This window comes from Myotis lucifugus, unplaced genomic scaffold (genome assembly GCF_000147115.1).
Source record: "Myotis lucifugus unplaced genomic scaffold, Myoluc2.0 scaffold_20, whole genome shotgun sequence".
NCBI classification, from domain to species: Eukaryota; Metazoa; Chordata; class Mammalia; order Chiroptera; family Vespertilionidae; genus Myotis; species Myotis lucifugus.
Genome location: NW_005871068.1, coordinates 3872562 through 3900046, shown reverse-complemented (window position 1 = coordinate 3900046; position 27485 = coordinate 3872562).

The window sequence follows — 27485 nt, the reverse complement described above, 5'->3', positions numbered from 1 at the left end:
GTTCTAAATGCTTTAGAAATATTACTTTATTCAATCCGTGTAACAGCCCATTGAGATAAGTACTACTGCCATCCCTGTTTTCACAGATGAGAAAACTGAGCCAGAGAGAGGTTAAATAACTTATCCCAAATCACTCAGTGGAAGAACCAGGATTCAAGTCCAGGCATTCTGGGTCCAGCGTCCTTGCTCTTAGACAATTGGTTATGTTTTATTTTTTTAATCTCAGTAGTTCACACCACCATCCACCGTGTTGCTCAATCCAGATATGTGGACATCACCCTCAACTCCTCCTTTATCCTCATACCTCACACATCCAATCAATCATAATCTACTCATGATTCTATCCATTCCTTTCCATCTCTATTGTATCTCCTCTAATGTACCATCAAATTATTCCTGGGTCATGGCAGCATCCTCCTAGAAGCAATCTCAGTTTCCTCCTGGGCTCTCTCCAATCCACCAGCTGCATCAAACTCAAGCAACGGGCCGAAACTGGTTTGGCTCAGTGGATAGAGCGTCGGCCTGCGGACTGAAGGGTCCCAGGTTTGATTCCGGTCAAGGGCATGTGCCTGGGTTGCGGGCACATCCCCAGTGGGAGATGTGCAGGAAGCAGCTGATCGATGTTTCTAGCTCTCTATCTCTCTCCCTTCCTCTCTGTAAAAAATCAATAAAATACATTTAAAAAAAAAAAAAACTCAAGCAACGGTTCTAAAATGCAAACCTGTCCCTAGCGGACTGGAGGGTCCCAGGTTGGATTCCGGTCAAGGGCACATGCTTGGGTTGCAGGCTCAATCCCCAGTAGGAGGCATGCAGGAGGCAGCCCATCAATTATTCTCTCTCATCATTGATGCTTCTATCTCTCTCTCTCTCTCTCCCTCTCCCTAGGTATATTTTTTAAAAAATAAAAATAAAATAAAATGCAAACCCTATCTTGTCTCCTCCTTTCATAACACCCTTCAGAAGTTATCTCCCACCCTAAGGACAATGGTGCTTCTTTATTATAGTTGCAGGCCATGTGTGACTGTATCTTAATGAAGAAAAGACTCATAGAAGGATATGAAGTCCTAAACCAACATAAGAGAAATATGAGTATTTCCTGAATAAAACATGGTTACTTATTTTTGTATGTGTTTTGATTTTTCATGAAAAACTATTTAGCTAGCATGTAGTTAATCGAGTAATTTCACTAAACAAGAATATATTCAAAATAATTATTTACCTAATTTATGTCCCTTAAAATCCCTACCATCTCTTATACATTTACTTTAATTAAGGCTCAGACCCAGTCAGGAAAAAAAGGCTTGTCTATAAACTTTTTAACTTGGGAAGGTGTTCTTAATTATCTCCTTTGATATGGCCTCCAAATATCCTCATTCTAGAGAGTTCTCAGTTCAAACAGGAAAACTCCAGAAAGTGAGGTAGAATGTCAAGTGAACTTAAAATTTGATTACTATTTGTTACAAAAACAAAAGCAAATGTTCATTGAGTTCGGTACCCTCACTGTCTAAGGCAGTACCTGGCACATAGTAGGTAGGCAAAATTTGTCAAATGAATGAATAAGGGGCTTATTATTTTTCAGGTGCTGTTCTACTTACTTTAGACTATCTCACAACTCTTATAATGATAGGAATTGTCAGCTGATTTTGCAGATGAGAAGAATAAAGCACAGAGAAATGTGAACTTTCCCATGTGACAGAGCTGGATTTAAGTCCAGTGTGTAGGAGCCCCTCTTTGTTTCCTTCATAGCTTCAGATTACTCTTTACCTAAAACTTAGTTCTTGCTTCGGACACTCAATTGATTGTTAGTTTATGATCAATTATTCTCTCTACGGGAGCATTATCCGAGCCTCCGTACCTCTGCACTTTACTTCCGCACCTCCTCTGAGTCTCTGTGTGCTTTTCTCTTTCCTTCTAGTTGTAGAATTTCCACTCAGCCAGCCTTCCTGTGGTTCTGGATGATGTCTGTTTTGTCTTTTAGTTGTATTTTTGAAGTGGTTGTGCGAGGCAGCAATTTCAGGTGTTTACCTATGCCGCCATCTTGGTTTCTCCTGAACATTTTTGTACATGAATCCTGAAGCATATATGCACATGATTCTTTAAGTATATACATAGGGAAGTGAATTGATGGATCATACACTAGAAGTAAAATTTCCCTAAGTGGTTATAGGCAAACTATGCTCCCATTAGTAAAGGTTGAGTGTCTTCATTACTCATCATCCTTGCCAACATTTAATATCATTACACATTTTACGTTTTGCCATTTTAGTGGGTATATATGTACTGGTATTTCTTTGTGATTTCATTTAATCTTTCACTAATCACCAATGAAGTTTAGAAGGTTTTGATATGTTTAAAGCTATTTAAATCTCCTCTTTCTGAAGTACCTATTAAATCTTTTGTTCACTTTCTAACAACTGTTGACATATATTTTGATCATTCTACAAGACCACCAAAACTGCACTCAATTTCACATCTATTCTTCCAGATTGGAGAATGCTCTTACTAAAGAAGCATTATTTGAGAGTCAAGTTTAAATTTCTGGGTTCTCACCTTCATTTATTGTGGCCTGGTAATTCTTCACTATCTTATTAGCTCTTCAATGTTTTTAAGAGGTTTTCTTTTTTAATTTATTCTGATTATTTTTACTTGTCCTCACTTAGAAGATCCGTCTGATTTATTATCCCATCATTAAAAAAAATCCGATATTTCTACAGGACTTTGCTGTCTGGGGTTTCATGTGTATATTAATCATTCTCTGTAAAAACTCACTACATGGATTTCTGCTTCTGCCTAAAAAGGAATAACTGCTATTGGAATTACTCTCTCAACATAAACAATTAGAAAACTGGGGAAAATATATCAAATAACACCCTTATGACATTAAACAACAGATAGCACAAGACTGTAATCCTGTGAGAAGAGAAATAAGTTAGATGAGCTCTACGATTGACTCAGCTCTCTTCCAGGAAAAAATTTATGAACCAGTACAAAGATAGGGGGTACAGAACAATGTTTGGTTGTCTCACTGAGTTGAAGGGACGAAAATGAAATTTGGAGGGCAGGGTACCAAGCAGAGAGTTCTACATAGAGAACATCCTCCAGAAATCTTTGTATTTGTCTTCTTCAGTCTCTATTTGAGTATCACTCTACATATACACATGATGTCAGGCAAAGAACAATTGCTAGCAAAGAACAATTACTAGGGAGCTGACACACTAGAGGCTGAGAATTTTTCAATTACTCATCAGCCCAGGAGGAGAGAGACCTTGTTAAATACATGGTATAAAGCATTTGGTATAAACCCCAAAGGGTTGTGCCTTCCTAATTAGGATTGAACTAATCCTAGGATAAAGTCTACTATAGACCTGCTCAAAGAAAACCTTAAAAACTACCCTTGAATTTTTCAAGCTGATACGTCCACCAGAACAAATTCAGCACTCAAAATTTTAAATGTCTAAAAAAAATTAAATGTCTAGAATTCAATAAAAATTTAATAGATATGTGAAAATAATAAAAATATTACATATAAACAGAAGAAGTATATGTCAAAGTAAGAAGACCTAGCAATAACAAAGGGGATAAAATTAACAAACAAGGACTTTAAGAATGTGGGGGGAAATATGAACATAATAAAGAAATGTAAAATAAGGGAATGAACAACACGGAACTTCAAAAAGATAAAAAATGCAGTACCTAAAATGAAAATTTTACTGTAGAGGATTAACACAAATTAGATGCTGCAGAATAAAACCTTAAAACCTAGTAACAGAAACTATTCAAAATTAAACATAAAATTTAAAAGACCAAAAAAATAAACACAGCCTCACTGCTTTGTGAGACAATATCAAACAGTGTCTATATATATATAGTTTCACTAATTATTGGGGGGAGTGAGTCAAAATAATATCTGATGTAATAGGGGAAAAATTTTCCAGTTGATGAAATCTAAAAACCCATAGGTCTAAGAAGCTCATCAAGACTAATAAAATACACAAAGAAAAATCACACCAAGGCACATCATAAATTGATAAAATCATTGGTAAAGAGAAATTCATAAAAGCAGCTAAAGAACGATGTATTATATACAGAGGGGAAAAAAGATACAAAATATCACAAATTTCTCATCTGAAATTATGCAAGGCAGAAGAAAATTGAACATGTTTTAAATGCTGAAAGAAAAAAACTCAATCTTTACCTCTATGTATTGTGAAAATACCCTTCAAAAATGAAGATAAAATATATAATTATCAGACAAACAAAAGCTGAGAGAGCTTATTGTCAACTGACCTGCCCTACAGGAAATGTTATGTGAGTTTTCCAAGCAGAAAAACAATGATAACTGATTAATTTTGTAATGGTTAATTTGATGTGTCAACTTGACTGGTTTAAGGGAGGCCCAGATAACTGGTAAAACATTATTTCTGGAAGAGATTAGCATTTGAATAAGTATTGAGTAAAGAAAATCCGCTCTCACCAGTGAGAGGGGAGGTCATCCAACTGGTTAAGGGCCTAAATTGAACATCAACAAAAAGAAAAGATAGAAGAAGGGTGAATTCCCTCTTTCTCTTTTAGCTAAGACATTCATTGGCAATCTTGATGTGGTTTTTTATGTATTTTTATTGGTTTCAGAGAGGAAGGGAGAAGGAGAGAGAGATAGAAACATCAATGATGACAAAGTATCATTGATTGGCTGCCTCCTGCATGCCTCACGCTGGGGACTGAGCCCGCCACCCAGGCATGTGCCCTGGCCAGGAATTGAACCATGATCTACTGGTTCATAGGTCAATGCTCAACCAATGAGCCACACAAGCTGGGCAGCAATCTTGGTTTTTACCTTTCAGATTCAGACTTGGGCTTACACCATTGGCCCATGGATTCTCAGACTGAATACACTACTGCCTTTTCTGGGACTTTAGCTGACATAGCAGATCATGGCACTCATCAGCCTCCATAAGTGCATGAGCCAATCCTACAGTAAATCTCCTCTTATATGTACCTTACTGATTCTGTGTTACTGAAGAACCCTGACTAATATAAACTTAGACCTACACAAAGGAATGAAGACTATTAGAAATGGTAAATATATAGGAAAGCATAAATTGATCTCAACTTTTAAAATGAGAAAATGACTTTTAAAGAGAAACTATGATAATGTGTCTATTGTGGAGTTTTAAACATATATAAACTAAAAAGTATGATAGCAAGAGCACCAAGGACAGTAGAGTGAATCAAAGTGTACTATTGCAATGGCATTGCATTATTTGTAAAATGGTATATTATTATCTGAAAGTAAAATGCCACAAATTGATAAATTAAAATACATACACTATGCCCTAGAGCAACCTAAACCAAAGAGTTATAGCTAATAAACAAATAGAGGAAATAAAATGGAAAAGCAAAGCGTACTCAATTTATCTAAAAGAAAATGTGAAAGTATGGGGAGGGGGAGAGACAGAGCAGATGAAACAAATAGAAACAAATAGCAAGATGGAAGATTTAAACTCAGATGAATATGTGGTTAAATTAAATAAAAATGATCTGCATATTTCAATTAAAAGACATAGACTGTCAAACTGGATAAAAATGCAAGATCCACCTATGTGCTTTCTTTGAGAAACCTACTTAAAAGGCATAGATTGGCTAAAAGTTAAAGGATGGAAAATGATATAACAAGCAAACATAATTAGGAACTTACACAAAAGAAAGGCAAAAATATGCCCACCCAAAGATTTATAAGCAAATGTTAATAGAAGCTTTATTATGGTCAGAAACTGGTAAGAACCAAAATATCTATCAACAATGGAGCTCTACACAGTAATAAAAAACAATGAACTACTGATACAACAACATAACTAAAATTCATTATGCTGAGTAAAATAATGCAGACATAAAAACATACATACCCTATGAGTACATTTATATGAAATTCTAGCAGAGGGAAAACTATAAATATATAGATATAAATATATAAATATTTATATATCATTGGTTGCCTGGGTCTGGGGACAGCATGGAGGTATGAACTACAAAGAAGTACAAGGGATCTTTGTAGGGTAATAGAAATACTCTATATTTTGATCATTGTGATGTTTACATGGGTGTACACATTGTCAAAACTTATGCAACCATTCCTTGAAAATTGATACATTTTATTGTATGTGATTTATTCCTCAATAAACTTAATTTTTACTGAAACAGTTTCTAAGTTGTAGGCCAATGAGTTAGGCTTCATCTCCCTATTCCCCTTCATTCAGCCTGCACTCCAAACTTCCTAAGTCCTGGAAATTACCAGAAAGAACAGTTCTTTCTTCTCCATAAGTCTCAACCTGGAATGTCCTTCCTTCTATGTGTACTTCTGGGCTAACTCTTCTTTATCCTTCATGACATTGCTCAAATGAAGTACATCATTTCACAGAAATACACAGATCTGAAAAGAATGTGTTCTGCCACGTTTTTGCTCCACACCATTGAAAAAAGGCAATTAATCATCTTCAAGCTAATATCCTCATTTGTAACAAAAGAATATAAATATCTTATTCACAGAAATTTTTGTAAAGGTTGAATAAAATAGAATATATTAAAAAGTACTTGGAATACATCAGACACATTTGATAAAGGCTCATTTTCAAGACTCTATCCCAGCTCTCATCACTTTTACTTTTTATCTAATCCCAGAGATCCCCCCAACTCCTGCTTTGCTTTCTCCCACCTCCCTAATCTATCACCAATGGATTTCATGTAATCCACTAAGTCTCCTACTTTGATTGTAATGTATAAAACAAAGTGAAAAAATGCCATTCTCCTGGGCATTATCCCAATATGTTGAGATTTTGATTCCAGACTATTGTCAAACAGTATGGCTCAAATAAACTCACAAAAATTCTTTACAGGTTTGAATGTTTTTATGTTAACACTAGAGGCCCGCTGCACAAATTTTGTGCACAGAGGGGGGGTTGCTCCCTCAGCCCAGTCTGCACCCTCTCCAATTGGGGACCCCTTGGGGGATGTCTGACTGCCAGTTTGACATCCCTCTCGCAATCTGGGACCACTGGCTCCTAACTGCTCACCTGCCTGCCTGCCGGAACGCCCCTAACTGCCTCTTCCTGCCTACCTGATCACCCCTAACTGCCCTCCCAACCTGGTTGCCCCTAACTGCCTCTGCCTGCCTACATGATCACCCTAAACTGCCCTCACCTGCCAGCCTGATTGCCCCCCCCACTGCCCTCCCCTCCCAACTTGGTTGCCCCAACTGCCCTCCTCTGCTGGCCAATTTGGTTCTGATTGGTAAGATTCTATGCCAGCGTCAAAAGCTCCGCCTCCTAGGCAGCCATTGGCTCCCCACAGCACCCAGATTTGGTTCTGATTGGTCAGTTTCAATGTCAGTCAGCATCAAAAGCTCCACCTCCTAGGCAGCAATTGGTTACTCAAAGCACCCATATTTGGTTCTGATTGGTCAGTTCCTATGCCAGTCAATGTCAAAAGCTCTGCCTCAGAGACAGCCATGGGTTCTTCACAGCACCCACATTTGGTTCTGATTGGTCGGTTCCTATGCCAATCAACATCAAAAGTTCCACCTCCTAAGAAGCCATTGGTTCCTCACGGCACCCACATTTGGTTCTCATTGGTCAGTTCCTATGCGAATCAACATCTAAGGCTCTGCCTCCTAGACAGCCATTGGTTCTTCACAGCACTCACAGTTGGTTCTGATTGGTCAGTTTCTATGCCAATCAGTGTCAAAAATTCCATCTCCTCTACAGCCATTGGTTCTTCACAGCACCCACATTTGGTTCTGATTGGTCAGTTTCTATGCCAGTCAATGTCAAAAGCTCCACTTCCTAGACAGCCATTGGTTCCTCACAGCACTCACATTTGGTTCTGATTGGTCGGTTCCTATGCCAGTCAGCATCTCTGGACCTATCTCTGGTCCTGATCAGAGAGGCGGGGCTGAACAGCATCCCCCGCTGAGGCTGGTGAAAAAGAATGGCCCTACTGCTGGGGAAGCCCGGAAAGGAAGAGGGAGAGAAAGAGAGAGGCAAGTACTGGCCAACAGCTGCCACTGGGGCTGCGGATCAGACCCTGCCTCTCTCTCTGGGTCTCAGCCCCCTGGGCAGTCAGTGCTGGGTCGCCAGACTGCAGTGGAGCAGTCAGTGCTGGGTCACCACAGCAACCCAGTGCTGACTGAGGGACTTCCGGGTTGGTCAGCCTTCCATCGTGATCCATCTTAAAACCCTGGCCTTTTATATATTAGGATATCTATGTCATTAAATTTGGCTATTTTATCTTGTTCATATCTGTCTCATGTACATTTAATTATTAGACCAACTTAACGAACCTAGATAGGTAGAGAAAAATTTAAAAGCAGCCTATTTTGGTTTTGATAAAACTCAAGATTTCTACATTCAAGGCTGACACCATAAAATGGGGGCAAAAACATCTGGTGGGTGTGGAATGGAGTTGTCATTTTGTACAGGGTGATGGCAGCTCTGAGAGATGCAAAAAGACAGCTGTGAGGAGGTTCTAAGCAGTTCCTATTTTCAGGATGTGCTGAACTCATAATTCAGGCCTAATGAATATGTCTTTGAAATTTAACAGCCTGTTTAGATCCCTGCTTCCACCAGTGCCGAAAAAAACAAAACTGAATACAGAAATGGTAATGATTTCATGTAAAATTCATAAATAAAATGCAAAGGCAAGGAGAACAGTGTGCCCAGTGCAACAGGATGAATTGCCATGTGGTGTGAGGACTAAGTCAAGGGAGCTGTTTTTAAAGCCCTAACTGCAGTTTATTGTATGTCCCTTGGAATATATGTAAAGAAAAAATATTTAAAAGGGCCTATGACACCATGCTACACAACAGAAATATATGATATGTTCTTTCTACAAAAGTACTAGGTCAATGTCATCATCAGTATAAGAGTCTGGTTAAACCGCAGGAGGCATAGGCAGTGATCAAGGTTCATGATGGAGGATTGGATATAGAGTATACTACACAAGTCTTTATTTAGGCAAATATCTTTTACATTATAGGTTCAGTTTGACAGTGTGTGTGTGTGTGTGTGTGTGTGTGTGTGTGTGTTTTCTATATCCATAAATTACTCTGGGATGTTGGTTGATAAGTGCTAGCAAACAATGAAAAAAACCAACAAAATGAAAAGCTCACCAAATTCTTACTAACAAAGCCAGCTAGTCAGCTATGCATACAGATGTAGCTATAATAAACAATCTAATAATGGGGAAACTTCTCATGTACATTTTGTTTATTCTAATATTCTGCACAGTTAAAAAAAACTAAGAAAAAAATCAAGTAGGCAAAGGACAAAACCAATCATGGATAATGATTGGGTTTACAGAACAAGAGGAAGTTCTCATCTGCATTTTAAATCACAGAATGCAGCAATCTTTGACCTTTCTCATTTCTTGAAAATGAGAAAGTAGACAGACTGAGGCAATACACAGCACCTGCCTGAATGCTGTCACAGGCTGGCTAAGTTATATAGTGCTTTCTGCATTGCAGCTGGCATCAGTGCTGAGTGAAAGGTCATTTCCAAATGCAAATAGGAGAATAAACACATTTATGCAAAGTGCAGCATAACTTTATTTGAGGTAATGAAATTGAAATGTCTAGCTGGTTCCATACAAAAAATGTCATTTTAAAGTCTTCACATTCACACTGTTGTCTAGCTTAATAAAAATTTGTGTACTCACAGCAGATTTAATCTTGGAGCAGGTCTTTTTCTCCCAATTTCCAGTGAGCAAATATGACAGGAAAGTAAGTGTGACAGTGTTGAAAGGAAAGCTGGTGACCTGCCCTAGCTGGTTTGGCTCAGTGGATAGAGCATTGGCCTTCAGACTGAAGGGTCCTAGTTCGATTCCAGTCAAAGGCAAATACCCGGGTTGCGGGCTTGATCCCCAGTAGGGGGCATGCTGGAGGCAGCCAATCAATGATTCTCTCTCTTTATTGATGTTTCTATCTCTGTTTCCCTTTCCCTTCCGCTCTGAAATCAATAAAGATATATTGATTGGAAAGAAAGAAAGAAGAAAGGAAGGAAGGAAGGAAGGAAGGAAGGAAGGAAGGAAGAAAGAAAGAAAGAAAGAAAGAAAGAAAGAAAGAAAGAAAGAAAGAAAGAAAGAAAGAAAGAAAGAAAGAAAGAAAGAAAGAAAGCTGGTGACCTGATAGAAACTAAACCTTGATATATGGTTAAAAGTGGTCCAGCTTATAATGTAAGAAAGAAAGAAAGAAAGAAAGAAAGAAAGAAAGAAAGAAAGAAAGAAAGAAAGAAAGAAAGAAAGAAAGCTGGTGACCTGATAGAAACTAAACCTTGATATATGGTTAAAAGTGGTCCAGCTTATAATGTAAGAACATCTCAGCCTTATTGGCAGGGACATTTGTATTTACATTATAGTAAATCATTGCCTCAAAGAAACCTTCAAATGAATTTGTCCCCCTAGAATGCATATATATATATATTAGAGGCCCAGTGCACAAAAACTTGTGCACTCGGGGCAGGGGGGGGGGGCCTCAGCCCAGCCTGTGCCCTCTCGCAGTCTGGGACCCCTCGGGGGATGACCACCTGCTGGCTTAGGCCTGCTCACTGGGGATTGGGCCTAAACTGGCAATCAGACATCCCTCTGGCAGCCCGGCAGCCCTCGAGGGATGTCCACTTGCCAGCAGGGAGCAGACCTAAGCTGCAGTCAGACATCCTTAGCACTGCTGAGGAGGCAGGAGAGGCTCCCACCACCACCGCTGTACTGGCAGCCATCAGCCTGGCTTGTGGCTGAGCAGAGCTCCTCCCATGTGGGAGCGCACTGACCACCAGAGGGCAGCTCCTGCATTGAGCATCTGCCCCCTGGTGGTCAGTGTGTGTCATAATGACCAGTCATTCCCAGTCTTTCTGCTGTTAGGGTCAGTTTGCATATTACCCTTTTACTATATAGGATAGAGGCCTGGTGCATGGGTGGAGGCCGGCTGGTTTGCCCTGAAGGGTGTCCCGGATCAGGGTGGGGGTCCCGCTTGGGTGCCTGGCCAGCCTGGGTGAGGGGCTGATGGCTATTTGCAGCTGGTCACACCCCCTTCAGTGTGGGGGTTCCCACTGGGGTGCCTGGCCAGTCTGGGTGAGGGGCTAAGGGCCGTTTTCAGGCTGGCCGGTGACTGAAGCTCCCAGCCTCTCCTTTTTTTCTTTTTTTTTTTTAATTCTAGGATTTATTTACCTTCTATAATTGAAACTTTGTTGCTGTCACAAGCTCCCAGCCTCTCCTTTTTTTCTTTTTCTTTTTTTATTCTGGGATTTATTTACCTTCTATAATTGAAACTTTGTTGCTGTCACTGGAGCTGAGAGCCACTCACTCCAGCTCTGAGGCCACAGCCTGCTGAAAGCAGGTATCTGGGGTCTGTTTAGCTTCTATAATTGAAACTATGTTGCCGTCACTGGAGCTAAGAGCCCGCTCCAGCTCCATGGCCACAGCCAGCTGAAAGCAGGTATCTAGGGTTTGTTTAGCTTCTATAATTGAAACTTAGTTGCTTTCAGAGCTCAGAGCCGGGCTGCGGCAGGTGGGGAACCTTGGCTTCCTCCATCACTGGAGCAAGAAAGCCTCATGTTCGCTTCAGCTGCGTGGCTGCCGGCCGCCATCTTGGTTGGCGGTTAATTTGCATATCTCCCTGATTAGCCAATGGGAAGTGTAGCGAAGGTATGGTCAATTACCCTTTTTGTCTTTTATTAGATAGGAGATATATATAATATATATATTAATTGATTTCAGGGAGGGAGAGGGAGAGATAGAAACATCAATGATGAGAGAATCACTGATCTGTCGCCTCCTGCATGCCCCCTACCAGGGACCAAGCCTGAAACCGGGCATGTGCCCTTGATGGGAATCAAACCCGGGACCCTTCAGTCCACAGGTCAATGCTCTATCCACTGAGCCAAACTGGCTAGGACAACTCTTTCTAACCACAGGTACACATTGGTTATAGGAAATGAAGGCATCCATTTTAGAACTTGGGGTGGTAAATTCCTACCCCAGGGCAACTCTTTTAATTGAGTCTTATCAATAGATCATGAAGAGATAATGAGTATAAACTTTCTTCAGGGTCTTTTTATTTTTAATATATTTTTATTGATTTCAGAGAGAAAGGGAGAGGGAGAGAGAGACAGAAACATCAATGATGAGAGAGAATCATTGATTGGCTGCCTCTTGCACGCCCCCCACTGGGGATTGAGCCCACAACCCAGCCATATGCACTGACCGAGAATCAAACTGTGACCTCCTGGTTCATAGGTCGATGCTCAACCACTGAGCACTGGCTGGGCTTTCTTCAGGGTTTTTATGGTACTTTAGAATTAAAAGCCTAAAAACCACTGGATAGGCAACATTTAAATGTTATTATTTTACCATAGTTTCCAAAATGTGGCCTCTAAATTCTGTCTTAACTGAAAGGTTCTAAGAATTCCTTGGAGAAATGGCTGAATTCAGGAATGTGACAGGGAATGTACAAGATTAGCTTAGGACATTACTGTGCCAGCAAGCAAGGAAGCTATAAAAATACTAATGGGTTAATGTCAAGGTTAAGAAGCTTCCAGTGGACTAAGATGAGATCATTTGAGCACCAAAAAGAATAATAACTTCAATGGATTTAAATACATCAAGTGTATACAAATTCATAAGTTCTTAATGATACTAAAAATAATAATTGGTCACAATTAGAAGTTGCCAGTGCACCAACTAATTATTCTGAAAACTGATAAATTAAAGACACATTTGCCCTCCCTCTCCAACACTCAGTATATTTCAAGGTAACTGAAGAGTTGAAGTCTTTCTGTATATCAATTTCTGTCTAATAAATGCAAAAGAAATTTTAGAATCAGAGTATCACCATTGTGAAACCCTTAATAAAATAATGACTCTAGAGAAATAGCATGAATGGCTACTAAAGCTATTAGATAAGAGGTTGATGGAGAGCTTTATAATGGTTGGATAAATCTGACAACACCTGAACCAATTGGTCAAAGCACTTAAAATAGGACAACCAGATATTAGGTCCTTGATGTAACCTGTGAAAATACCTACTCAACATTTAAACTCAAATTCAATGAATATTTCATCATCTGCTTACAAGATGTATGAGAGATATTCAAACAATTTAAACGATATGATAAGGGGGGGGATCAGCAAAAACTGGAATGCGGGACACTTGCTAAACAAATGACTTGGTTTGGGGGTGAGGGATAGGGCACGTTATAGAAGAAACTTAAAAAACATAGAACCAAATTCAATGTGTGAAAACTTATTTAGGTCCTGATTCAAACAACTGGAGAAAAATAATTTTGAGACAATTTGGAAAAATTAAATATGGAGTAGATATTAAATAATGTTAAGAAATTACTATTAAAAGAACAAAGTTGGAAGATGCACACTACCCAATTTTAAGACATATTTTAAAGCTGTAGTAATCAAGAGTGTGGTATTGGTAAGAGGATAGACACGTAGATCAATTGAACAAATTAGCACAGAAACATCGTACATCTGATAATTTATAAAGAACTTATCCAACTCAACACACACACACACAAAAATTACAATTAAAAAATGGAAAAAGGACTTGAATAGACACTTCTGCAAAGAGGACATACAGATGGCTAATAGATATTTGAAAAGATGCTCAACATCATTAATCAGAGAAATGCAAATTAAAACCACAAGGAAATATCACCTCACATCTGTCAGAATGGCTATCATCAATACATCAACAAACAATAAGTTTTGTCAATGATGTGAAGAAAAGAGGACCCTCATGTACTGTTGGTGGGAATGCAGACTGGTGCAACCACTGTGGAAAGCAGCATGGAGTTATCTCAAAAAATTAGAAATGGAACTGCCTTATGACTCAGTGATTCCAGTTCTGGACTATATCTGAAGAAACTTGAAACAGTAATTCAAAAGAATATATGCATCCCTACAGTCATTGCAGCATTATTTACAACTAGAGGCCTGGTGCATGAAATTCATGCATGGGTAGGGTCCCTAGGCCTGGCTGGCAATCAGGGCCAATCTGTGGGGTGACAGGCGGGGTGATCGGGGGGCCCCCACTGGCACCCGCCTTGGCCGGCCTGGTGCCTCCCTCTGTGGGATGAGACCAGCAGGGCAATCGGGGGGCGGTGCCAGTCCGCTTTGCTGGCCGGCCCTACCCCCCACCTCTGCCCACTCACTGGCCAGCCCCACCCCCCACTGCTGCTGCTGCTTGCTTCCCTCTGCGGGGCGACCGGCAGGGCAATTGAGGGATCCCCACTGGCACCTGCCGTGGCTGGCCTAGGGCCTGCGGGCTAGGGGCAGCTCCTGCATTAAGCGTCTGCCCCCTGGTGGTCAGTGTGCATCATAGCAACCAGTTGTTCTGCCATTTGGTCGATTTGCATATTAGGCTTTTATTTTGTAGGCTAGCAAAGATTTGGAAGCAGCCCAAGTGCCCATCAGTAGATGTGTAGATAAAAAAGCAGTAGTGCATTTACACAATGGAATACTATTTAGCCATAAAAACGAAGGAAATTTTACCATTTGTGATAGCATGGATGGACCTGGAAAGAATTATGCTAAGTGAAATAAGCAAGTCAGAGAAAGACAAGTACCATATAATTTCACTCATATATGGAATCTAATGAACAAAATAAACTAATGAAGTAGAAGTAGACTCATAGAGAACAGACTGACAGGTGTCAGAGGGGAGGGAGGTTGTGGGGCTGGGTGAAAAAGGTGAAGGGATTAAACAAAAACAAACAAACAAAAAACACTCAGAGCTACAGATAATAGCATGGTGATTACCAGAGGGAAAGGGGGTGGGGGGGTAGATGAGGGTAAAGGGAGGATAAATGGAAGGAGACTTGACTTGGGGTGTTGAACACACAATACAATATACAGATGATGTATTATAGAATTATACACTGAAACCTATATAACTTTATTAACCAATGTCACCCCAATAAAGTCAATTATAAATAAATAAATAAATAAATAAATAAATAAATAAATAAAATTTAATTTATAGAAAACCAAGCTTCCTAGTGAAAAGGAAAACTTTTAATATCTTTAAATGCATACATCTCACATTTAAGGTAATTATTTAGTGCCCATTATGTGCCAGTTACTGAACAAGCAACCTTCAAAAAATGTCTTGTAGGGGAGCAAAATATGCTACCCTCAAATAAGCCTGTTTGGCACATTGATTATTTTGGATTAAAGTTACTTAAGAAATAGCTGGTGCAAAAAGGACTCTGACCCTCCTTTGTTCCCCTGAAAGCAGAAAATAAGTTTCCCATGTGAAAGGTACCCCTCCTGTACCAGGAGATAGAGATCCTTATTAGCTAGACATAGGGAGCTCAGGGCTGAGAAGGCTACGTAGACAAACTCTGTTGAGTTTCTTCACTAATTAGTACCCAAGACTAACTTTTTTTGTCTTGTCAGTTCTTTCACAAAGTAATTGTTTCTCTGTCTAAGAGGTATAAAAACTGTCTGCTTTGGTCTCTTCTTTGACTCTCTCATGTCTATGTGAGTCTTCTATTTGTACAAAATTAATTATTTTCTTCTGTTAATCTGGTTTGTATCAGTTCAATTATTACACCAGCCCAAAGAACTTAGAAAGGTAGAGGAGAAATTTTCCTCCCGAAAAGTGTCATTTAATGCAGAATTCACTTCAAAGTAGGTGACATTATTTGCATTTGAGAAATGAGAAAACAAAGGCTCAGTGGAGAAAAAATTATCTCAAATCTCTTTGATCCGCTGTACTTATGGTTCCAAGTGCACCACACTGATTTCTGTGCTCAACTCAAATTAGTATCATATTAGCATGCCTCAGTTAAAATAAAATCACATTAGCAAGGTAATTTATTTTTCTGTCTGCTATCTGCAAGGGTCTTATTCAATTAATATCTACAATTTGAGACTCATAAACTTTAAAAATGGGGGAAGAGGCTAATAGGCCAGGGGGTACCATTGTGCTATGGGGATGATTTGTCTTTGATGTCTTTCTATAGATAATCTGATAATTTTGTGCTTATCTCAAATTCTACAGCTTCCAGCTGTCCTTCACCCAGTGTTTTCCCTGTGCTCCCTCTTATTTGTCCCAGGGTATACCACATGCTCTGGACCCCATCTGACGCTCTCATCATCATTAAAATCTGTCTTTAGTTTATTTCCTGAGCCCCTGTTTGGTAACTACCTTGAAAATATGAGTTAATTACTAACCCAAAGAAGAAAATTGGCATTATTTGTAACTATAGGAATTTTAGACAATATAACATGGTCAATGAGAAAAATATATTAGTTTCAAACAGGGATAGTGTGGCTTTTCTTAAAGGACAGCACCTCTATCAAGAAACATGAGAGTCCTAGCTGGTTTGGCTCAATGATAGAGCATCAGCCTGTATCCTTTCATTCTTCTGTCAACATAAATAAATAAGTAAACTTAAGGCAAGCTCTAATTACCAGAAATTGAGTTTATTTGTAAAATAATAACCAGGTTATTATAATAGTATCAGGAGGATTTTCAGTTCTGGAAATGAATGCTGCAGCAAGCTACATCCCAGTTCCTTGAGGGTTTGGAAAAGCTATATTTATAGACGAGGAGTACAAAGAAGGGGAAGTCCAGCCAGAATCGAAACAGTAAGTTCATTGGCTTAGTGATGGGCAAAGATTCTTGGCAGATGTTCATTGGTAAGATCTTAAGTCTTAGTCTTCTGTAAATCAGACATTTAATGGAAATCAGTCTCTCTGTTCTTAGGTTCTGATCTTCTGAATGCACATTCATGAAATTATTCATTTCATATCTTCTAGTTCCAAATTAGAATACTTTCACACCATCATTCAATACTTAGAGAGTATAACTATTTGCTAAATACTGGCGATTCAGAGAAGAGTGAGAAAAGGAAAAGGAAGGAAAAAAACACAATTCCTACTCCCCTTCTAATCTATGGCTGGGTTTATTAAAATTATTTGCAGGACATCAGGAGGTCCTTGAAGCCAAAATTTTTTTTAGAAAGTGTTATAAGTATGTTTTGTTTTGGGTTGTTTTTGTTGTTGTTTTGTTTTGTTTTGTTGTTTTTTTGATCTTAGTTTCAACAGATTCTCAAGAAGTGTAATAATATAAGATTTTAGGGAAGAAAAAATAATTTCCCCTCTACTCTTCTAGGTTCTTGTCTGGCATGCCCCAGTAACAAAAGACAGGTTAACAGTGAAAGGATTTTTTAGGGGTGAAATAGGCAGGTTTAGGAAATTTTAAAAAATTAAGGGGTCCATGGAAAAAACACAGGGCTACAGAGTTGCAAAGTGGTACATTTCCATAAGACAAGGGAGCTGGGAGTAGCAGAAGTTACATTTCCATAAGACAAGGGAGCTGGGAGTAGCAAAAGGTACACATTTACAGAATAAAGGGAAGGAAACCCTCATTCAAAGGAAGAGGGAGTAAAGCTCAGAGGGAACAGGGAAACAATAAGGGAGAAGGAGAGGAGAGCCTTGCATGTCCCATGTGAGATTCGACCTTTGAGCACCAAATTAGAAGGGGATACTGACCAATCAGAGGGGATATCAAGGCACAGGAAAAAGGCCAGAAAGCCATCCTGCCCAGGGGAACACCGTGCATTTCCAGTCCAAATTTCCCATATCAACAGGAGGAAAAAAAAAAAACAAGCAGAATTTTAATAATATGTATTTATCCTGTATATATGGGAGAGACCCAGAAAAACTGAGTAACTCCTTAAATGGTCCAAGCCATCACCTTAAATACCATCCCCAGCTAAAGACAAAGATGTGGGAAGGAGGGAGCCAGCTATTGGAGACTGTCAGGCAAAGCACAGTAAGGGTAAAGTTGTTATGAAGTTTTAGGTTGTTGCTTTCTCCATAGATAATAGTTTGTAGAGATTTTTTTTCATTCTTTTCTTCTTGGTATACAGAGGGAGACACCCTTACAAATGGAGAGTTCCCTCATAAATTTAAATGTCTCTTACAAAAGGGTAACTTTTCAAGTTTTCACAGCTTCTCCTGTGTCTGCTGATTCTTAACCAGCTAAAGATAATCCTTATACAAAAATAAACATAGTTGGGGATAGCAAATTTAGCTGCCCTTCAAGATTCAAAATAAATTAAGAATCACTAATTCAATTACAAGTGTCAACTCAGTAACAAGTTAGTGTCTGGAGTCTAATCTTCCTACATAAGCCTTTAAAAGAGCAATTTCTCAAAATCAACTGAACAACAATTTGTTAGTTACTATTTTTACAGTGTAGGAAAGATACAAATCCTTGCAAAGATAGAAGAAACAACAATCTATCAAAAACTAAATTACAATCTTATTTTAATAAAACTTATTCAAATAATTAGATTCATTTAACTACAACAGGATTATAAAAGTGGTCTTAAGAGTCATATAATATCAAAGATGGTTTATCTTTGTGAGAGGAAGACAAAAGGAATGTTATGATAAATTGAACTACTTTAAGAATAGAAAATCAATTTAGAAGTCTCAAACATAGAGCTCATCTATGTTCCTTTGGGTAACTATACACTGTCTCATCCAAACAGTAATATTTTTTATTGTGAAAATAATGAACTATCATAAAGCAGGATATGTGGCCATCCCAATGTTGTTCAATATATTAAAAATATTAAACTTGAGTTTTTCTTATTGTATGTGTGTGTTTTTTTAAATTTCATTTGCTTTGCTTTTTCTTTCTTTATTGAAGGCCACAGACTTATATTAGCTGATTTATGAAACTTAGAAAATGCTATTTTCATGGGCCTATGATTTGTTTTTTAAATCTTACTACACCTTTTTTTCTCTCATTAAGAAAAGAATTTAATCTAGGAAATCTAGTTGCATACAAGGAGCAAGATTCATGTGGCCCCATGATTCAAGGGTCCAGATGACCCCTTAAATCTCTCTATAGCAGAAACTCCCACAGAGAATCTTTTTTTAAACTAAACCTCTAAACTATGCAGTTGATATGTGATTTTTGGACTGGAACATGTGGTGTTCCCCTGGGCAGGATGGTTCCCCGTATTCTTTGTCTGTCGGAGTCAAAGAATGAATTCACAGTAGATGGTATAGCAAAGGTAGAGATTTATTGAAGAACAAGTACAGGTTCCCTGTGGGAAAGGGGAAAGAATCTCACAGTACAGACTCCCCCATGGGGAGGGGGAAGAGTCCCACCAACTTCCTGTTTCCACAGTTTATAAAGGCTGCAAGTCCCTGTGTCCTGATATCCCTTCTGATTCATCAATATTCCCTTTTGAATTGGTTACTATAGTAACTTCCAAGGCACTCCTCCCTCATTGTCCTCCTATTCCCTCTGGGCTTTCTTCCTCCTTCTTAATTTTGTAAATATAGACTTTTTGGCTACTTCCAGTTTCTTTGTCTTATGGGAATGTACTTTCCCTAGTCTCCTTTGTCTCATGGAAATGTAACTACACTTGGCTCCCTTGTGTTATGGAAATGTACCCTCTCCCAGCTCTGTAGCCCTGTGTGTTTTCCATAGGGCCCCTTAATTTATAAAATTTCCCTAAACCTGCCAATTTCACCCCTAAAAATTCCTATTTCACAATCTCAAGGTTCTAATGCATATGATGCCTCTATAAAACAAAGAAATACAGGTAATATTATGACATTTATTTTTTCTTTATTTTATTCCTTGTTGCCAATGGCTTTATCATACCCAAAGACTAATGACTTGCCCTGACTGGTTTGGCTCAGTGGATAGAGCGTTGGCCTGCAGACTGAAAGGTCCCAGGTTCAATTCCGGTCAAGAGCATGTGCCTTGGTTGCGGGCACATCCCCAGTAGGGGGTGTGCAGGAGGCAGCTGATGGATGTTTCTCTCTCATCGATGTTTCTGACTCTCTATCTCTCTCCCTTCCTCTCTGTAAGAAATCAATAAAATATATTTTTTTAAAAAAGACTAATGACTTGCTTACAAGTAGACGTCATCTTCTGTCCTTTATTTCTACCTTGATTCCTGCGTTTCCTTATGTTATTGGTGGGCTGTTCCCTGTGTCCCCACCTGTTGCCAGTGGAAGTGAGCTTCTTGCGAAGTCATGAGAAAAGGGATTTTCTGAGACTAGCACAGGAGAATGAGTGACATTTAATTGCATGGAATCAAACCCCTGAGTTTCCAAGGTGTGCTCTCCCTCTGTCCCACCATGGACAAAGTCCAGCTGTGTCTTTAGCAGAACTAGGGTTAAAGCCACTGTCCAGAGCCTCTGTTCTATATTTATACAGCCAATCCAGCATCAGGCCAGCATAGTTTGTGTTCCCAGCTGTAGTCCATTGTGTGTGGGATCCTACACATGGCTAGGAGTGAGCATAGGCAAGGACATAGGAGCAAAGCCAGAGGAACAAGAGAAAAACACTGAGAGAGAATTCCTTTGTCTGGGGATTATGTATTCCCAAATTTTGAGGGTTTGCATTGGTTCCACCTCTCTACCCAATAATCTTTGTTCCAGGCTAGATTTACAGGCAAATATTTTCTCTATGTTACCCCAACTTTACTGCCCTTGCGCCATCTTCCCCTCTTCCCATTTGCAGGGAATGGATCTGTGGTTCCCTGGGGAGTATAAAGTTACAGCTTCCTGGTAAAGCTGCCCAGATGGTCATGATTATAATGTCTGCCACCCTTTGCTCCTTTCCTACTAATATTAACAACTAGCTAATTACAACAGTAACATTTAGAGCGTAAATTACTGGCTTGAACTTTCTTTCAGTCCACCAATGAACTCCACTATGAAGAACATTCTTCTTGACATCTAATACTTTGTCCTGTCAAAAAACAAAATTCAACCAAGTATATTTGAAGATCTAATTAGCTTTATTGATGCTTATGAATTGGGCAGCACTTCTTCTAGCAACTAGAATGGTGCTCAGAGGGGTTGTTCAAAATAGAAGGTTTTTATTGGAAGAAGGGTGGGGCAAGGAGTTATTGACCAAAGAAAAGAAAGGATTGTTTGGGGGGCTCTTTTCTTTTTAAGAAAAGAAGAAGATTTTTTTTTATTTTTTTGTTTTGTTCATATATATATATATATATATATATATATATATATAAATTTTAGAGAGGAAGGGAGAGGAAGAGAGAGGTAGAAACATCAATGATGACCATGTTCATGGATTGGTAGAATCAACATCATTAAAATGTCCATACTACCCAAAGCAATCTACAAATTCAATGGAATACCCATTAAAATACCAATGGCATATTTCAAAGATCTAGAACAAACTCTCCAAAAAATTCATCTGGAATAATAAAAAAAAAGACCCTGAATAGCCACAAGCAAACCTGAGAAAGAAGAACAAAGTTGGAGGGATCACAATACCAGATATCAAGCTATATTACCAAGACACAGTTCTCGAAACTGCCTGGTACTGGCACAAGAACAGACATATAGATCAATGGAACAGAACAGAGAACCCAGATATCTACCCAAGCCATTATGCTCAATTAATATTTGACAAAGGAGGCATGAACATACAATGGAGTCAGGACAGTCTCCTCAATAAATGGTGCTGGGAAATTTGGTCATATACATGAAAAAAAAATGAAACTAGATCACCAACTTACACCATACACAAAAACACACTCAAGCCGTAACTGGTTTGGCTCAGTGGATAGAGCATCAGCCTGCGGACTGAAGGGTCTCAGGTTCGATTCTAGTCAAGGGCATGTACCTTGGTTGCAGGCACATCGCCAGTAGGGGCTGTGCAGGAGGCAGCTGATCGATGTTTCTCTCTCATCGATGTTTCTAACTCTCTATCCCTCTCCCTTCCTCTCTGTAAAAAAAATCAATAAAATATATTTTAAAAAAACTCAAAATGGCTAAAGGACTTAAATGTAAGATGGGAAACCATAAAAATCCTACAAGACTCCATAGGCAGCAAAGTATCAGACATATGTCAAAGCAATATCTTTACCAACACAGCTCCTAGGGCAATGGAGACTAAGGAGAAAATAAACAAATGGGACTACATCAAAATAAAAAGCTTCTGCACAGCAAAAGAAACCATCAACAAAACAACAAGAAAGCCCACTGCATGGGAGAAGATATTTGCCAATGATATTTCAGATAAGGGTTTGATCTCTATCCCTCTCCCTTCCTCTCTGTAAAAAATCAATAAAATATATTAAAAAAAAAAATGGGCAAAGGACCTAAATAGACACTTTTCGAAAGAGGACATACAGAAGGCCAAGAGACATATGAAAACATGCTCAAAGTCTCTAATCATCTGGAAAATGCAAATCAAAACAACAATGAGTTATCATCTCACACCTGTCAGAAAGGCTATCATCAACAAGTCAACAAACAACAAGTGCTGGTGAGGATGTGGAGAAAAAGAACCCTAGTACACTGCTGGTGGGAATGCAGACTGGTGCAGCCGCTGTGAACAATATGGAGTTTCCTCAAAAAGTTAAAAATGGAATTGCCATTTGACCCAGTGATCCCACTTCTAGGAATGTATCCCAAGAAATCAGAAACACCAATCAGAAAGGGCATATGCACCCCTATGTTCATAGCAGCACAGTTTACAATAGCTAAGATTTGGAAACAGCCTAAGTGCCCATCAGCAGATGAGTGGATTAGAAAACTGTGGTACATCTACATAATGGAATACTATGCTGCTATAAAAAAGAAGGAATTCTTACTATTTGCAACAGCATGGATGGCTAAGTGAAATAAGCCAGTCAGAGAAAGATAAATATCACATGATCTCACTCATATGTGGAATATAATAATCAACATAAACTGATGAACAAAAATAGATCCAGAGATAAATGGCAGGGGAGGTGGTGGGGAGGGTTAGAGGTCAACCAAAGGATTTGTATGCATGCATATTAGCATAACCAATGGACACAGACACTGGGATGGTGGGAGCTTGCCTTCAGGAGTGGGAATGGCGGGGGGGATCAATTGGGGGGGAAGAGACATATGTAAAACTTTAGACAATAAAAAAAGAAAGAAATATCAATGATGAAAGACAATCATTGATCAGCTGCCTCCTGCATGCCCCCTATTTTGGAGTGAGCCTACAACCTGGGCACGCGCCCAGATCGGGAATTGAACCATGACCTCCTGGTTCATAGGTCGATGCTCAACCACTGAGCCATGCCAGCTCGGCAAGAGGAAAGGAGTTTTAATCATTCAGACTGCCTCTTCTTTTTTGGAGGATAGAGAGTACCTGTGTCACAGATTACTTTGACCAGAGAATTCCAGACCGCTCGATTAAAATATTTCAGGGAGAGGTTGAAACTGCAATTAGATCAGGTATTACATCTAAGTTTGGTATCATGGCCTTTTTAGCATGAGTGATACCATTTTGGGTCTGTGGTTTTCCCTTTAATAGTCCCTTGTTAATTTGTTAATAAGTCCTTATTTTAATTTTCAATTGGTAATTTATCAGCCACAAGAAAAAGCAAAGATCTGAGTTACGTTGTACATTCTGATTAGCATTGCCTTCTACATATACTTTCAGTATTATTATTTTTTAGAAAATAGTCAATCTCATAAATGCTTCACAAATTAAAAACAAAATGTCACCACTTTGGAGAAGGGTGATAAAGATGAAGGGAAGCAGAATTTGCCATGCTATAATATGCCTTGGGGGATACTGATTATTTTAAGCTGGGTTGTTTGTTTTTTTTTTCAGAAACACAAGACTCAAGAGGAACCTCTACCTTCCCCTTTACCTGCCTAAAGTAATTCAGACAGAAAAACCTGCTGAAAAAAGAGAGCATCACCTTAGCATCATAATACAAACTAAATGTAGCAGAAAGAGAAGCCAAGCAAAGGCTGTTTGTTAGACTCCCCTCTGTGTCCCATTGTTTCTGGGTAGCCAGGCAAGAATTTGTTTACCACATATTGGCTCTTTCTCACCTACCTGTGAATTGGCTTGTTCCCTTTAAAGACTCAGAACCCTTCCCCCCTCTTCTTAGTCCAGAATGGCATATAAGCCTCATTTGCCCAATGAGGTCTCAAGTCTCATATTCTTATGGAGTTCCTGTATGTACATACATAATAAACTTGGTCATTTCCTCCTGTTAATCTGCCTCGGATTAATTTGATTATTAGTCCAACCAGAAGAAATTAGAAGGTGGGAGGAAGAAAATTATCCCCCCCCACACACACAGAGAATAAGAAAAAATGCCCCCAAATCAGAAGCAGTGGTTGAAAATATGTCAGTGTAAACTCTGTTATATTGCAACTCAACCAGAAATAATGTTCTGCATTGAAAAAAATAAAATAAAACTGAAGAACATTGATGCTGGCAAAAATAACTGCACACCCAACAATGACTCCTTTAGTGATCAAGTGAATATAAAATAAAAATCCACTCTCATACAAACAAAATCCATTTATAGATCAATGCTGCAAAGTAGCCTAAAGATCTTTTGCTTTGCTTTTGATTCAAAATGAGATTTTTCTTGCAGCTTTTCTCTATACTGACTCAAGAAGAGCCTTTCTGAAATTATGTTAAATTGGGAATTCTAAGGGGAAAAATACTATCTGTTGAGTTCATGATGTCATTAGTAATAATTTCCAGAACAAATTTAAAGTAATAAGAAGTGGGTGGGATTGGTATCATAAAACCTGCCACATAAATGCTAATAAGATATAATCCTCCACCCCCCAAAAAAAATAGCTTTCACATAAAATCTTGCCACCAGATAAAAAATGACTTTGGGGTTAAGAAAGAGAGAGGGAGTCCTGTATCTCCAGCAATATCCATAAATAATTTACTGCTAACTTGTAAACAATAGAGCAGCATAGTATGCATGTCATACAAAGAGGGTCTTTATATGTCATAAAGCCCCTCAAAAGTGAACTTGCTGAAGCAAGTCTGACTGTGAGTTTTGATATGCTGGAAAAGAAACTTCTAAACTGAGGTCATCAGTTAGTAGAAAACAATTTCCCTCACACAGCGGAGCAGACTTACTGCTGTGTAGCTGACACAGATGGATTGGAATTTAAAAACAGGGTTGCATAATGTGAGTTAGCTGGAAAAATGAATCTTGGATGCTCCTTCAGAATGAATGGCGCCAAAACAAAAGGTGGTGGGTGCTTCCCCAAAAGCAGGGCTTCTCAACTTGGCACTATTGCCACTTGGAGCTGGTCACTCTGTCGTGGGGCTGTTCTGTGCATGGTAGGATGTTTAGCATCCCTGGACTCTACCCACCAGATGTCAATAGTACGGCCCTCCCCAACCAGTTGTGTCAAGCAAAAATGTTTCCAGATATTGTCAAATGTCCCCTGGGGAAGTCAAATCACACCTGGTTGAGAACCACTGGTCTAGAGGAAGGCAGAGCTTTATGAAAACATTGCAAGGCTTACATGGTGGTTTTATTTACATTTCTAAATTGATTCTGGTATAATTTGCTTTCTTTCCTCAATCTAGAAACACCATTTGTGAACTGTCACTTCCTTCCCCCAACACTCTATCCCCAATCAAAGGGAACAAAATAAGTCTATATTTTATTTCATACCGCACAGGGTCTAAACTCTCGTGATTTTTTTTCTTTTAGTATCTTGACAAATATTATACACAAAGCAGTGTTCTGAGCTGCAAAAGAGGGGAAACATAATAAAGGTCAACTCTATTAATATTGAATGCGTGAAACTATTCAAATCACAAAGCCCTGCTGAGTTGAATGTTTATTCACATCATAAACAATGTATAATGGAGGTGGATACAGGAGGAACAAAATTAGTCTGATTAAAAAGTATTGGAAGCAGCCCTGGCCAGGTGGCTGAGTTGGTTGGAGTATCGTCCCATACACCAAAAGGTTGCAGGTTTGATTCCAGGTCCTGGCACATACCTAGGTTGTAGGTTTGATCTCAAGTAGGGGCATGTATGAGAAGCAACCAATCGATGTTTCTCTCTCACATCGATGTTCCTCTCTCTCTCTCACTCACTCTCTCTTTTCCTCTCTCTCTAAAATCAATAAACATATCCTCGAGTGAGGGTAAAAAATTTTTTTCTAATGTACTGGGAGCAAACAAAAAGGCACAAAAATGTAGCTGTACGCAAATGCTTTACTCTGTCAGGTCTCTTAAAATAAATATGTTGAAATTCTAAATAAAAAAAAAAAGGTCTCAGCATTTAAAAATGCTGGCCTAAGATTACTTATCCAATCTGTGGCTTTAAATGCTTGATGTCAAATGTTCTACTAGAGTGTCTTTGAATTTAATATGATTCTAAAACTTTGTTTAACTCTGCTTCAACCTTCTACTCACCCGAGGCCAGAACCTACAACTCAAATGAATGACAGAACTAATGTAGCTAACAAGATATTGCCTTGAATTGCTTCATAAAGTTTTCAATCTAATAAGTCATTAATGTCTGAATATAAATTTACTGACTTCCATTGAAATTAATAGCAGGTCGATCATATTGACTGAATCCAAATGAGTCAATTGGATCATGTTGGTCAATAAATGTTGATCCAAATTATATAGAGCAGCCAGGGTTGACTGTAATGAAGCTTATAATAACCTATACAATATGTCTTTTGTTAAGTAACATTGCCCCCAAGAATAAAAATGAAGCTTAAGGTTACAGCATATTAATGTTGACATCTAGCCCCCCAAAAAATAGTGGAACACAGTTCAGGTGCAATCAGGGATATCCTGATATAGCACTAGTGATAATATCATGAACTTGTTTTAGAATGCTTTTCACTCTCAAAATAATGAAATTATGTGAGAGCTATGGACACCAACATTTAGCTAATCAATTTGGCAGGCACTGCCAATAGTGAATTTGGTTAACTTCCACATTGAAAAAAGAAAATAATAATTCATATAGATATAAATATTATTTTACTATTTAAATTATACAGTAAATTAGACAAATAGTGGACAAGTAAATATGTCATGAAGGACAATAGTGACTAATTGGTATGTGTCACATACTATGGGTTGACTCATTTAATTCTCAACAATCTAGGAGGTAAGTATATTATCTCCATTTTACAGATGGCAACACTGAGGCATCTAGAGGCTACATAACCCTGTTTTTGAGTGGTGGAGCTGAGCTTTGAACCCATGTAGTCTGGCTTCAGAGTATACAGTCTCAATCATTACTGTCATTTACAAGAAGGCAGTAGATATCTAAAGATTTGGAAGAAGGATGTTGCAGGTAGAGGGATCAGGCAATGCAAAGGCTAAGGTACAGAAGAAACTTGCATGTTTAAGAAATCAAAAGTAGGCCCTGGTGTCAGCAGGATAGGGAGAAAGGAGAAGAATGAGAAAAGAAGTAGCATATTTTAACTTATATTTGTCTATCATCATTGAAAATTATTTAGTGTTTCAAGTTTTTATTTCCCTTTTATTACCTTTATTCCTGCTTTTAATTTGTTTTCAAATCACCTGCAATTTTATTTCTAGATTTTAAACACTTTCCCTTTGTTTACTTGGAACTGTTTCTTAACAATTAGGAAGGACAATACTAATAGCTTATCTATATCCCA